Consider the following 13,538-nt stretch of genomic DNA (forward strand, 5'->3'; position numbering starts at 1 on the left):
AGAGTAAAGAAATGCATTATTTTGCCTTTGTGACACTTGTAGCTACATTATCACAAAATATTGAACCCAGATTAAAATTTATGTCTGCCTGTGCTATTCATAAAAGTGCTTAGATGAAATGAATGGATGAAGGGGGCTTGGCCAAGATATTTGAGTGATCACAGCACTTTTAAACAAACAGCTCTACAGCTGTCACAACTTTCTTGTCAGATTTAGCAACTAAACAGAATTTTAGAAAGATATTTTTACTAAGAAACACTTTGTAAATAAGTTGTGAAAAGTGTTGAAGAAATACTTTTATATTGTGTATTGTCTGCTTTCTCCATTAATGACTCCTCATAGCCATCTGAAACAATTTGTGTGTGTCTCTCTCTCTTCTCTTTTAGTGTCTGTATCTGTTCTCTTTCTCTTTTTACACATACCTAGCCAAGATGTCCCCTACATCTAAATTTTTGGCACTTCACATTGGCCCTGACCCACAGTATAGCAAGCAAACTCTCATTCACTACCACCTTATCATTACATGGTAAATATTTTTTAAAGGAAATTTATAATTTTGTGGTTAATAATATGGGTCCCATGTCTATAGTGAGTCAGTTGAAGTAGGTGAAAGAGGGTGAAGAGGGTGGCATATTCTGTGATATTCTTGTTCCTGAATGTTTTCTTAGAGAAATCATGGAATGCTATGGTATACAGACCAGCATCAGACCATGTGTGCCCCAATGAGTTTGTGGCTGTGGATTTTCCTGTGAATCTTATTTCATGCAAGAAGGCTGTCATCTTCCCTGAGTCAGTAGTGTGGCTGTTCCTATAGGATTGTTTGTTTTCGAGTTTAATACTTTCATTGCCTTCATCTCTTTAGTTGATGATATACATCCATCTCTTTTCTTTAGCATTCGGGGAATCCTCATTTTTTCACCAGGCTTCATACCTCAATTCTATGAGTGATATAATGGGGGATAGAGAGGGCAAGGAAATGTTTTAGATCGTTCCTTTCTTCTCCTTGATATAAGAGAGAGTACTTAATATTACAACATGAAAGTACTTAAAAGCTAATTTAATGCAACTTGTGGCCAGTTTATTTTAGCTAAACCAGTCATACAGGCAAACTCTAGCAGAAGACCAAGACATACAACAACCCACTATAATTGATAGAGCTACAGGGAAACAAATATCTTGTACTTGTTACTAAACTGTATCACTAACTCTGGAAAATTTCCAGACATACTAAGTGACCAAAATCTTACCTATGACATCTGGTCCTATTCAAATCTCCAAAGAACTGAAATAATCTTGATAACTCAAAAAACACTTCTGTGACAATGTGAGGTATTGGTACCTATGCCGGGAGAAGTAGGGCAGTGGATGCTAGCACAGCTACCTGGAATTTAGTAAATAATTTTATGTTATTTGAATATCAAACTGATTTGTACAGATGCTTGTGTTGAAACTGGATTTGTAAAGTTGCTTGTATTAAATGTGCACCAGCAGTGGGTCCTGACTGTATTGTAACTAAATTAAATATATATATATATATATATATATATATATATATATATATATATATATATATATATATATATATATGTTAACAGAGGATACTGGAAGAGAAGAGGGTAAGATCAGCCCCAGCTAACTTTGAAAAACAGTAAAAAATTAAATTACTGGACCTAGGCCATAAAGATGTTATCTCACAGTTTTAAATGAAACCAGAGATGTAATGTCTGTAAGAAGTATGGTATGTTAATCTCTGCAGGAGGATTAGTGTTTCATAATTGTTTTATGACTTCCAGAAGGTGCAACAGATCTAAACAATGCTCTTGTCTGTGTATTATTGCCATTTTAGGTGCTAAATCCTGGCAGCTTTTAGCAATGGGGGATTGCACGGGAACCAGAAGTCAGATGACTAGATGTATGTGATGTCATTCTGTACAGAAATAATGTTTTAATATTAAGTGACATGGAAGTCTCAGGGCAGTCTGTTTCTTGGAACCAGACATAAAAGGATCCTTCACCTACTTAATCTTGCCATGCTCTAGTAGGAACAGTAATTCTCTCAATCAGTCAAGAAATATATAGTGAGAATACTTAAGTATTACTTTTCTGTAACTGTGTGAATCTTTCCAGCTGTGTTATTTTTAATATTTCCTGTGGCTGTAACTCTGGTGTTAACTGTAAACAGATATTTCATATTTTCTTGTTCTTTTATTATTTATTATTAAATATATTTCAATGTTTCATTGTGGTTGGTCCTTTAGAGACTGTTTTAACCTTTGAGAGTACTTATATCTATTGGTGACACTGTGGCCACTCCTGAAGGCTTGCTGTTTGGTCAACATTAACATTTGTATTAATATTAATTTCACTCAGTATAATTGGGTACCCCTGCAAGAACCTTAGGCAGCTGTCTTTGTAGTGTCTGGTGGCAGGGATAAGTACCTTATAGTCTGGGCAGAAGGGGGCACAGTGGATAAATCTGTACCTGCCTTTCCCAGGGATGTGTGCGCGTATGTGTGTGTGAAAATCAAATTTAGTGGGGAGCCTTATTGGAGGCCTGGGGAGAGACAGAGAAATAAACTAAGACCCCAGGTGAGTGTGTTCTTTGTGTGCTCTTAAGGGAAAGTGTGTTTGATGCAGAGAGGTCAGCATCTGGAAATAGAGTGTATCCATTTGTATTTCAAGCGAACGTCCCTCTCCAGTGTCAGTGGTGAGGACTCAGTCTCCTTGATTACTGGCCCAGAGTGGGGAAGTCCCAGCTTCCATGAGCATATTTTTATTACTCTAGTCTCAATGTAATTAATCACCTCTTAGATACTTAACCCATTGTAACAGTGTTGCCTTCTTCAACCTATACTTTTTTTCCTTTCTAAATATATTAGCATTGTTGTACAAAAAAAGAATCAAGCACTTACGTGCATCTTGGCTAACCACTTATACACTTCAAAAATGTCTTGCAGGCACTCATCCTGAATAAAATCGAAAATGACCAATCTCATACAAGAGTGAAAGAACCAGGAAAATATGATAAAATTGACATTTTTTTTCATTCCTTCCAAAATTCTGCAAATACAGTTAGTAAATAATATTTGAATTATATCTATAACCTCTTATAACCAGGCAAAGAAAAAGCTCAATCAACCCCCTTTTGAAGTAATACAAACATCAATACTGTATGTAAAATGAATTCCCGTTATATAGAAACTGCCATCAAAATTTTAGTCAAAACAAATCTACAGCCACACTTAGCTATATGCAGCTTAGCTCACATTTGGACCTTGTATGTTAAAATGTAGTCTCTGTTGCATAAATCAAAGTTATCAAAATGTCAAACCCACTTCCCGGTTTCAACCATAAGGCCAGACAATGTGCAATGAAATGCACATTGACAATCTCCATATTTGATGGTGTTCTTGTAATAGTTGTTGTCCATCTGATGCTATGCTTCTGGCCCCATCAGACAGAAAAGGAGCACAAAAAATCCCCAGCCACTCTCCTCGAGACACAAGCACAAACATACACACACCCACACCCCCTCCCATACACATTCCCATGAGAGGAGAAAAAATGATTGCTGCTCCATCAACCCCTACTGACTAGCTCTCCTGCACCAGAGCTCACAGTCATATCTGAATTACTGGAGGTACTGCTGCATGTCATACATTAAGGTATTTCTTTTTACCTAAAGTTAAACTCCCCAGCTAGCAGTAAGGTGCTGTAGTGGTGATTTTGATATCCTCACCTTATCTGGACAGGCTGATACCAGGGAGGCTAAGAAGGATCTGGTGGACCTGGTGAATGAGGCTGAAATCCACAGTCCTGAAATGTATAATCTCAGTAACATAATATAGAAGATCAAAATGCTGAAGTCTACAATGTCTAACAATCTTGACTACTGAACATTTCTACCAGTGTAAACCCAGGAGCATGTGCTAACATGGGTCCTGCAGGTCCTACAGGGTGGCAAGTCCAGAAGTTTGATGTTGTGGTCTTCAGAGTTTTGGTCTTCTGTATTATGTTACCAGAATTGTGCATTTCAAAATGTTGTGATTCAGCCTTGTGATAGCAACCCTCTCCCTCTTTCTCTCTCTCTCTCTCTCTCTCTGTATATATATATAGACAGAGAGAGAGAGAAAGAGAGAGTGTGTCACCCCCCCCCCCCACACACACACACACACACACAAACAATAACTTTCAACCTCATTGCTTAAGAAACAGTGAAAAAGAGAAAAAAATAATGGTGGGCAATGACAGCAACAATTTTTGAATTATATCATAATCCAATAAATGAATGGAACAACAAGATTTATATCAACATCTCAGACGGTCACAAGATCACATGCCAGAGTGGCCAAAATGCAACTCAGGTAGACTTCCTTCTAGTAAGGAAAATGCACTGGGGTAGAATCAATGATTGCAAAGGTATCCCTGGTGAAACAGTTGGCCCACAGCGTAAAGCAGTGGTTGCAACAATCAGCTGCAAGCGGTGGTCAGAGAAGGCTCTAACATCAACAGACACCAGACTGAAGACCTGGAAGTTGAGTGGAGAGAAAGTACAGCTCAAGGAATTACTCAGGACTCTATCGCCTCAAGAAAAGGAGCATATAGGTGGAGTTGAAGTAGAATGGTAGCATTGTACCACTGTACCAACTTACACAAGAATGGTAGTTGGCTAACAATGAAGTGAAGAAAGGAGTTGCAATAGCAAAGAGCAGGGCATTGGGTGCACTCTACCAGCTTCTGAAAAGTGACCTAGTAGGTGGCACAAAGAAACTATATCAGGTTTTAAGGCAAAGAAAGAAAGATAAAGAAGATAGTCAGACACCTTTCATACAGGATGCCAGCAGCAAACTGATTTCCAGTTCACAGGACATCAAAGGCAGATGGAAGGAGTACCTCCAGCAGGTTCTGAATGAAGAAAACCCCACAGAAGCTTTACTGCCCCAGACACAGCCTATGATGACAGAAGAAGAGGAGCTCACTCTAGAAGAAGTAAGAATAGCACTAAGGAAAATAAGTTAGGGAAAGCAGCAGGATAAGATGAGGTCACAGCAAATATGATAAAGATGCTGATTGAGATAGGGGAGAAATGGCCATTGACTGTACTCACAGCAGTGGGGAGAAAAAGGCATATCCCCAGATGACTGGAGAATAAACATACATGTGCCAGTATACAAAATCAAAGAGGACATCCACAACTGTGGGCAGTACAGTGGTATCAAACTCCTGTCACATTCCATGAAAATTCTGTACAGGGAGATTGATAAATGAATACACAGAGAAGTAGAAAGTAAGATGGGAGATCCGATTCAGATCCAGATGCAGCACAATTGACCGATGTTTGCAGTGAGGCAGATAGTTGAAAAGAAGCTAAAGATGAGGAAAGAGTCCAACTGGGCATTTCTAGACTTGGAGAAAGCATACGACAAGGTCCCAATAAAGCTGATTTGGTCAGTATTGTGGTAGTCTGAAGTCCCAGAAACATTGGTAGAATTAGTGCAGGCTATGTGCAAGGACCTAATGACTCAAGTACAGACAGTGTTCAGTCTTACAGAGGGTTCCCAGTGGGAGTGGGTGTGCAGAAGGGTTCAGCTCTGAGCCCACTGCTGTTCATACTGGTGATGGACTACATTATCAAACAGGTCGGAAGGGACAGATGAACCAAATTTCTATATGCAAGCAATGTGGCATTACGGGCAGACTCTGAGCAAGAACCTGAACAAAGGATAGGGGAGTGGAATGTAAAACTGAAGACACATGGGATGAAACTGAGTACAGATAAGACAGTTGTAATGGCAGAAAATGAGGAAATCAGAAGAAGCTGAAAACTGAGACAGAGGGGAAGATAGTGGAACAGGTTAATAGCTTTAAGTGTCTGGGAGTGGTGGTTGAGGAGAAGGGATGTCTGAATGAGGAGGTCAAATCTAGAATCAGAGGGGCTGCAGCCAACTGGCATAGAGTGTCAGGGTAGTGTATGAGAGTGTATGACAGAAGAATGGCAAAAAAAGTGAAAAGCAAGGTGTGCAAAACAATGGCGAAACTGAAAAGTAAGATGTACAAAACAGTAGTGTTATGTTACTATACTATATAATTCACTTAAACCTTTAATGTTACTTTACTGTGGTTACTGTGTAGGTAAACTAGGCTAGACATAAAAAGGATGAAATCTGATCAGTAGTCTACCCTGGTAATAAATAAATAAATAACCAAGCAGGGCTTATGGGCCCAGTCTGAAAAGATATCCATTTGGCTCAATGTTCTATGCCGGTTAAAAAATACATAGATATATTCCTATATGTTATAAAAGAGATGTTACTGTATATTTTTGTGAGTGTTTAGATGTGTTTCTAGGCAGGTACTGACATCATGAATTAATAACATGAAAATAACCTTTGAGGACATACGCTTAAAATGGCCCACAAGGCAGCTAGCCTACTGCTTACCTATGAGCCTATGAACCCATAAAGTCTGAATCAACATTCACTTTGAGTCTTGTTACTCTGTCCCTTCTAGGCCCAAGTATATAAAGGAATTGTTCATGTTTTATGTAGCAGTTAATTTATAACTACAGGATTTTACTACAGTGATGTGTTAAACAAATATGTTTTAGTATGTGGGCAGGTGAATTTAAAGCATTCCGCTACAGGGGGCACTTAGGGACTTGTGTAAAAGAAACTGATAAGTTAATAGTTAATGAGTTAAATCAAGATATAAGACAGCAGCAAGTTAAAGAATGTCAGAATTTACTGAAACTAACTTCCACTGAAAACCTGCTGAAGATATTGCATTACCTGTGTGTGTGTGCTACAGTTAATAAGCCAAAGGATATTGTGAGATAATAGTTGAAGTACAGTAAATTGGCTTAAGCTTAGAGTGAAAAGAAGGTATTTAGAAACACAATCATAAGACTGTGAGAAAGAGATAACGAGTTCTGCTTTATCACCAAAGAAGTTGTTGTTGTGTCTTTTGGCTTTTTCCCGGTTAGGAGTCGCCACAGCGGAACTCCGTGCCGCTAATAATTGGCAGTAGATTTTTACATGTCGAGTTGCCAGCTCTGACGCACAACCTTCAATGAAGGTACGCCCATTCACGCATGTCTCCACATAGAAGACACTCTAGCTGAGAATAGAACAGGACAACGTCTTACTGTGAGGCGACAACGCTACCGCAGCACCACCACCGCAGTTTTATCACCAGAGAAGGGTGAAGGTTATTCACAAAAAACAGTTTAGATGGTTGAAACTAGACAAGAACTGATCATGCAGGAGCTGAAAATTTGATGGTCTGTTTTTACACTATGTCAAGTATGACCGTCAGAATATGGAGAATGAGAAAGTTAGAGTCAGAAGTAAGAGCAAATGCAGGGTGGAAAGGAGGGAGCATAGAAAATTAATTTTAATGGTAGTTAACAAGCATCCTTCTGGTAGTAATCTTCAGTCTGAAAAAAAATGTAAACTGGTACTTTAGGAGGAGAAAATGGCACAATGAATGAAACAGATTCAAGAGACGGAAAGGCTTAAATGTAAAGGGCCTGCATCTAGGTAAATGTCTGAGTCATCTTATATTAAATGACCTTGTGTCTGTATTAGTGTAGTAAGCTGGTAAGACACCTCTGTAGAGATACATTTTTGTGACTGGACTTGAAGACAGTTTCATTGTTTTATTGTTTCCTAACAGTAAGTGCAGGGTGCCTGCCTGTATCTGCAGATCTTGAAGTCAATTACTGATAGCATGGACAGTTATAGAAATAACACTGAAAAAAACATGGTGAGCATTTTTGTAATAAAAGGTCATTTCAATGAAAGGCACAGATCCAAGACTTCTTACTATGTGAATATATTGATTTCCTACAAGCTATAGTGTTCTACCCCTCAACAAATGACCACCTACATTAAAGGTCTCTGAACTTTCTGCAATGAAATCCTCCTCAATCAGTCATCCATACACAACAAAACAAACAACTGTACAAAACAAAACAGACAAAACACCATAGTAAGCATTTAGTTATGTATTTCTTTTGTTAACTTTGAAAGATTAACTAAGTTTACACAAATACCCATTTTAAGTGGCAATCTGGGATGATAAGCGATGTAAAGCTGCTGCATTATTTTTTTATATTGAGTATATGTGTACATACCTAGTGTCACTTATGATTATAGTATGGTGTTGCCCTTTTAAGAATCCATATCGTTAATAATACTGGAAAAGTGTATACCATCCCAAGTTCTTATCTACATTACTGAAAACTCACTACTTTCCCGTAAAAGGGAAAAGATGGCTATACCTCGTGTGGCAGCAGCCTCTCCAGTTCCCGATGTGTGTTCTGTGCTTTGTGTTGAATTTGTATAGGTTGCCGAGATGTCATTTGTCTGGGGAGTCTTCTGACTTCATCAGGTGTGTGTTTTTTTTGCAAGTGTGGTTTTTGTTGGATCATTGGATTTGCTGTGAATACAGATTTTGTGCTGGTCATGGCCATTCAGATCTTCGGGTAGTGAGTTGTGCTGGAGGCATTTGGCAGAGGCCCAACTTTTGTCTGCTGAGGGATCAGATCGAATATGGAATTTTTTTGTTGGTTGAAGAGACTGGACTGGGTTTTTAGAGACGTTGTTGGTGTTGGAGATTATTTTGGAGATGAGGCAATGACAGCATGGATGGTAAAGATGGTGGGGAGATCTTTGAACTGGTTGTGGCCATTCAGGCCTTCAGGTGGTGACAGTTGTCAGTCTGATTAAATCTGGACTTGAGGCTCTGTTAGTCAATGGGGGCCTGACTGGGACTTTCAAGTTGCTTGTGTTGGAGATGAAGCTGGTGGCAGTGTGGAGGGTGTGGATGGTTGCAGTCACTGTGATCACTATTGTGTTGAATCGTGCGTGTTTAATGAAACTACAACAGGATTAATATATGAGTTTCAACATTACACTGACTGTAGGACAAAAGATGTGATATACCTAGCCTTCTGTGCCTCATGTCCTGCTTTTTATATAGAGAAAACAAATCACAACCTAAGAGTACAAGTGAGAGAACATCTTTATGCAATAAATAAAAAAGCTAATGCTTTGGCTAGACACATATGTAGTAAAGGATCTACACACAGATTTACTTTTATGGTCTTAGAGCTGATTTTTAGAAGTCATAGGTTGGGGAATATTAAAAATATAACAAAGAGATCTGAAGCCAAATAGATTATTAAACTTCAAGCTGATAACTTTTTTGGTTTGAATGATAGAGTATCTGCCACCATTACAATATTACTAAGCTTTGTTACAGCAGTAAATCAAAACTGAAACTACAATAACCTTGACTCTTTCATATTCTGTGATTTATCCAAAGCCTTCGACATGGTGGCTCTCCAAAACTTACTATGCAAGATGCCTTCTCTTAGGCTTTGATAAACTGTCACTATCCTGCTTTAACAGTTATCCTTCAAACAGACATCAAACAGTAGAGGCAAAACAACATCTCTTCTTTCTCCCAGTAAGCATGGGAGTCTCTCAAAGCTCTGTATTAGGTCCAGTGTGTTTTAATATATTCATTAATGACCTGCATTTAGCAACCAAACAAGCAACTATCACCCAGTATGCAGATGATTCCACAATCATCTGCACTCTCAAAAACATGACTAAACTTCAACAGTACACCCAAGAAGCTCTCTCACAGATTGACACTTGGCTAACTGACTCACAGCTCCTGCTAAACTCTGAAAAATCGAAACTTAACTTATTCATCCATAAGCAACTATCCAATCAACAAGATCACTCTAACTTATATCATCAAACAATACTAAGATAGAAATGGTAACCCATGCGGAACTACAAGGAGTTACCAATGATGAAAATCTAAAATTTGACCACCACATAAAACAAGCTGTAAAGAGTCAAACTCTAACACATCAGGCTAAGATAAGCATTACTGCATCCCTTTTCATCCCCACTCTCCTACACACAGCCCCAGTATCTGTCAATTTACAATCCCATCAACTCTCCTTACTTGACCAGTGGTATAATAAAATTGTGAATTTGCTGCCAGCTATCATTATAGTACACATCACTGCTTCACACTAAAATGACTTCATTGGCTGGAATTAAGGCACTATTAAATTTGCTCACAGTTTATCAGAACACATAAGCTAATTTATGACCCAGACAAATGCCCGAGTCTAAAGAAGAGTCTCCAGCTGTACAGTTACAAAAGATCACTTTGTTCTACTCACAAAATGTTGCAAATTGTAAATAAATCAGTGTTGTTAAAGACTCCCTATATTTGTCCTCTTTCTCTAAAATCTAGGATTCCTTATCACTCTGTCTTGGAATTTTAGAAAACAATATGTCACTCAGCACTGAAAGGGTCACCTAAAAATACTTTGCAATGTTCTTGCACCTCTCCTGGGATAACCTAAATGCTACCTGCCTCTCAACCTCTTTTCTTGAGCCTCACTACTTTGTTTATATAACCTCTGTACTCACTAAATGACAGTCATAGTCCTCCTGATATAATCACAATCTGGTCTATTGCAATTTGCACTTCAAAGAACCAGCTACACTTATTGTCAACCTCACAATTTACAAATTTTGTTCTGTCATAAAGCTTTGTAAAAGATTGCATTATATGTCAATCATAAATAATATGTTTTCCATTTTCTTGTCATCAAATGTAACACAGTATGACATTTTTATTTTACAGTGTCCTGTTTTTATATCAGGTGTAAAAAAACTGTGACTAACATATGGTGACCTAAAATGTATTTATGCTTATTGTCTAAAATGTATTAACTATTGTTTTACTGTTTACTCATTTTATTGTGGAACTTTTCTGCAAGGGACTCTGTGGAAAAGGTGTAGCTTGTTACCCAACTTGACCATCCCGGAAAAAATGCAATAAGTAAATAAATAAACACATAAATAAATAATGCTTTGTGATTTCTAAGATATTCCCAGTTGGGTGTGAGATGCTGAAGTTATAACAATGATTTGCTAAGATTCCATACTGTTACAAATAGAATTAGGCTATTCTCAGAGACTGATAGTGTATTCTGACATTTCTGACTTGACCAACAAAGAATACAGAGTCATTTTCAGAGTGACCCCTGATAGCCTTGGGAATAAAGCTCCACACTGACAATTAGAATGGAACAACACAATTAGAAAACCATTTCAGAACAAATTCTCATGTTCATAATTACAAGAAGTAGAGTAGTAGGGAGATGCTAAACATATCTTAAGAATGTAGGCACCGTGCTGAGAGACATTCTAGGTTAGTAGATTCACATTTCAAATATAAAACAAAAAGCCAGCTTTAGCCAGTTGTGAGAGCTGTAACTAGAGCTGTGGTAATTAAACCCAGTGGGAATGGGAGATTTCTGCAATTTTGAGAAGACAAGCACTATTGGCTAGAGCTTTTACATCTACCTGTCCTACCACCGACTTAGCAGGTGGGACCAGCTGAGGTCGACATAGTTAGGAGTGCAACACATTCATTAATGTTGTACTGCAGCGTTAGCAATCCAATTACACAGTGCGGGAAAACAAAAAACAGAGCGTTCTGGTCTTTCAGCACCAAAGGAGATTGTGCTACTTGTTGCAACATTGACACTGTACAACTGCTTTTATGGGTAGATTTATTTATTTATTTATTCATTTATTTATTTATTATTTATTAAAAAGAGGCTGACTGGTTCAAAGACATTTTCACCTGTTTTAGCACCATAATATTACTTAAGCAATGAAGAATTTAACAAATGATTTCTAATAGTAAAGTGGCATTCCAGCACTCTTCTTACTTCGACACAGCCAAAAGTACATTGGCCTAATAGCAGCCTGAATCACACAGCAGTATGTTTCACCTACACTGTTGGTATTGTGGCATTGCTGTCCAAGAAGTCAGGCCTCATGTTTTTCTGTTACTGAAGCATTCATGGGAGAAGCAGCAAACTGGCTGCTGCAAAGAAATGGACCCAGAAGCCAGCAGTATGTGGACATGACTGGAGTCTTTTGTAGCGCTCTGTGTCTGTGCAGCAGTGTTGATACTTGAACTGTCCATGCAGCAGGGGCTGATGCTCGAACTGTCTGCACAGCAGGGGCTGATGCTCAGTCTGTCCGCACAACAAGGGCTGATACTCGAACTGTCCACATAACAGTGGATGATATTCGAACTGTCTGCACAGCAGGGGCTGATACTCAAACTGTCTGCACAGCAGGGGCTGATGCTCGAACTGTCTGCACAGCAGGGGCTGATGCTCGAACTGTCTGCACAGCAGGGGCTGATGCTCAGTCTGTCTGCACAACAAGGGCTGATACTCGAACTGTCCACACAGCAGTGGCTGATATTCGAACTGTCTGCACAGCAGGGGCTGATACTCAAACTGTCTGCACAGCAGGGGCTGATGCTCGAACTGTCTGCACAGCAGGGGCTGATACCCGAACTGTCCTAACACTATTCATACTCAAACTGTCCATGCAGCAATGAAAGATGCTCACACTGTCCATGTAGCCCAGGCTGATAATTGATTGTCTACAACATCATCTTCCAGTCTGTGATATTCCCATTTCCAGTTTTTTGTAGGTGTTAACACTTGCTGCATACTCTGCTAGTCAGAATTTGTTACTGGAATCTTATCCACGAGTTTAAATTAAGGCTTCTGGTTCATCCATAAGGTATGCAACCTACAATTTCCTGTTTGTTCTGTCAGTGTAAGGAGGCTGTGAATCATAAGGCAGAATGTGATGCAATAATTCAGTATTCAGAAAAAATCACTCATAAGACAGACATTTTCACAAGCTCTCTATCAAACCATTTAAAAAAGACAAGACTTTTGTCTATGTGTGCTGAACAATCAGAAGTTGTAAAAATTATTTGTTGATTATCTGGTGTTATAATATACATTGAGGTTCCTACAATTGTAATTATACCTACAAAGAAGACAGCTTATTTTACTTTATCAATTCAATAGCTTAAGGCTTTAAAATGCAGAAGTTCACCTCTGTCTGTTTCCCATTATGACATGCTAAGATTTTTTACCCTGCACCCACAGCAAACCATGTTTTCATAAAACAGAATGCACTAACTATATAACTCCAGAAGTGAAATTCCAGTATCATGTCCTTCCTGCACAGCCAGTTTCCAGGTTTCATCAGAGATTGCAACAGAGAGCATGATTCAGTGTCTACTATTGTCTTTTCTGACCTATATTCGCTTTCAGTAACTCATTTCTCTCACTCATACAGTGTAGTATTACTAAGCATTAGCACTGTAAAAGAGGGGTGAAAGAAGTTAAAATGTGTCTCAAGACTTTAAGCCACCAGGATTCTGCTAGAGTCTCCAACATTTCTGTGAAAAACCCAGACTTCCAACAAAATATAAATGAATATGACAAATCAAATAAAGAAATAAATCTAAGTGCATTGATCTAGGGATGAGACTTCTGCGTGTGCTTTTTAAAGCAATTGTACCATCAGAAATCAAAGAAATGTAAATTCTTAGCAGCAACTAAGAATTACATGGGTTCACCAAGTCTATTATAGGTTCATAGGTGTGTACTAGGCTAA

The sequence above is a fragment of the Protopterus annectens genome, chromosome 8.part0 (genome assembly GCF_019279795.1).
Source record: "Protopterus annectens isolate FY-2018-M chromosome 8.part0, PAN1.0, whole genome shotgun sequence".
In the NCBI taxonomy this organism is placed as follows: domain Eukaryota; kingdom Metazoa; phylum Chordata; order Ceratodontiformes; family Protopteridae; genus Protopterus; species Protopterus annectens.